The following is a 2,660-nucleotide window of genomic DNA, read 5'->3' as shown; positions in this document are numbered from 1 at the left end:
CAAACTTATCATCAATCATAAGCTTGCGTAAACCTTGCATACATCTCTCATCCGAGAGATTGGCCACCATAATGAAGTAGTACGTAAAGCGTGTGGTAGCTAGCTTGACCAAAATCTTTTTGTTAATGGCACGAAACAATGCCAACACAGTGGGCTTCTTTGTGATAAAGCTAACAACCTTTGTAGCACCTTTGCAATCCATTTAAGCTTGCCAATATCCTCAAACAAGCAGTCCAAACAATGGAATGTGCAACGAGTATAAAAAATGTGTGTCCACTCTCTTTCAACCATCTCGCTTGCACTAACACAATTGGATGCATTATCCATACATACCTGCACAGCATGTGATGGACCAACCTCAAGGAAAACCTCCTTGAGATGCCTAAAAATAAACTCCGATGCTTTATCTCCTTAGCGGTGTCTATAGATTTCAAGAACGCCGACCCATGAATATTGCATGCAAGGAAGTTAATGACACGTATAGGTCTCGTGTCGGACCACCCATCACATACAATTGTGCATCCATGCCTCCTTTGTTTTTCACACATACCTATAATCTCTGACTTTGTACATTTACCCTCATCATTTAGCTCCATAGTGTGCAATGCATTATAAGAGGGAGGCACATATGAAGGGCCCACATTCCCAATTTCCTTTACCTTCTCCAACAATAAAGGACTCCTCAGTTTCCATTCCTGAATATTCTCTGCATAGAAAAACCTGCGGAATGCTTGGTCGGCTTGCTTGCTTGCAAGGCGAAAACTGTAGCCAAAGCGCCCCCCTGAGCAACCTTCCTCTTGTTCTTGGAGGACCCAACATTAGATTTAGAAGACCTAGCATGCATACTTACCTCAACATGTGCACTCTGTGATGCATCTCCTTGAGAGGCACCTCCTAGTCCTCCCAAATCATCAACCAATGAATCGATAAAGGCATTTTTGTCCGAACCATCACTCCTTGTATCTGCATGTAATTTCCTTGCACCACTCTTAACACTTTGCCACAATCACCCACACCATGGCCAACAAGGCCTAGCAAATAAGCACGAATGCGGGAAGAATCTCCATCTCAACTACGTCCACAATAAATACATTTGCACGTCCATTGTCCTTTCAGCAAAGGCTTAAATCGCTTCACATAGTACAACTCTGGACGTTTGGCTCTACGTAGCCATATGCAAAAACAGATGCCACATGTGCACACATATTTAGGGTTTACATACACTTTAATACACCTACATAGTTCACACACACACGAACATAAACCCTAAATCCCATGGGAAATTAAAATTTGGAACCCTCACCTTGGAAATTTGAAGGGCAAGCGTCAAGTCTTGATTCCCAAGCGGTGGGGAGACACGGGATCACGATAGTGAAGGGGCCGGAATGGCGGGAGTAGCTCGCAAGGGGTGTGTGTGTGTGTGTGTGTGTGTGTGTGTGTGTGTGTGTGTGTGTGTGTGTGAGAGAGAGAGAGAGAGAGAGAGAGAGAGAGAGAGCTAATGTTTGCACTCTATAGGTAATAGCACCCCCCTTTGTATCGTGCAGCAACAATAAGCCATGCGCAAGAAAAAAATAGGCATAAAAGGGGACTCGTTTTTTTTGTTTTAAATTTAGGGCCACGTCCAAAACCCAGTTTCGGCGGACGTGAACGCAGATGCATACGGCAGTCCGGATGCCCAATCGAATGCGTCAAAAAAAACTTGGGATCAGCCTTAGCGTTTTTGCATCCGATCAGCATCGGCATGGAGTATTCAACATCAACATTCAGCATCTAACCTGTTGTATCATCATTTGTGCAAGTAATCTAAAGCAAGTACTTGCTTTGGCAATAGAGCAAGGGGGCCCTTGAGAGTGTTTGAGACCCGACATGCGCTCTCTCTCTCTCTCTCTCACACACACACACACACATTGTGTTCAAGTGAAGTAAAGTAACATTGTGTTTGTGTGAAGAACTAGATCTTAGTTAAAAGTTAAAACCCTTGAACCCTTTCGTTGCACCTGACACTTTAGCTACCGCATTCGTGGAAACTTGGAGAAGCCTACCTAGAGTTTGCAGAGTATAAAAGGAGTGCCCTAGCCATCGATATTTAGCATGAACCAAGTACCAAGTACTAGCAACCAGCCTCAAGAGTCAACAGTTGAATATCGCCCAAGCACAAGTACAAGCATCCAGTACAACTCAATTGTTTTCAACATCAGCACCAAGTACCTCTAGCGTTTTGGCCTCTTAGCCCTAACACTCGCGTTTTTCCAGCACTCGCATTTTGCAGCTAGGCACCCCTAGCGTTTTCTTTGGCTTCTGCCCTGGTCAAGGTTTTGGCTTAAGTACCCCAAGCCTTCTAGGAGCATTCATACCAACATTGTGCAATCTCAAAGCAAATACCATTCCACTGACGGAGGGGGGGGGGGGGGGGGGCTCGTTTATATTTGACACGGGGTCCAACTCGCGGGATCGACGGCAGGGTGCGTTCACAGCAGGGGCGCACGATTTGGGCCGTTGGATCTCCGCAGCAGGGGGGGTAGGATTTATGTATGTCTGCAGTCGCATAACCCGCAGTGATGCGCGATAGGTGGGATGGATAGAGCTGCGGGGTCTGCCAGGGGAGGTCCTGGGTTCAAGGCGCGACGGCCGGCTGGGAACTCTAAATTTTTGCTTTCTTG

This window comes from Adiantum capillus-veneris, chromosome 15, assembly GCF_014529385.1.
Source record: "Adiantum capillus-veneris isolate H3 chromosome 15, ASM1452938v2, whole genome shotgun sequence".
Lineage (NCBI taxonomy): Eukaryota > Viridiplantae > Streptophyta > Polypodiopsida > Polypodiales > Pteridaceae > Adiantum > Adiantum capillus-veneris.
This window is presented reverse-complemented; position numbering follows the sequence as displayed.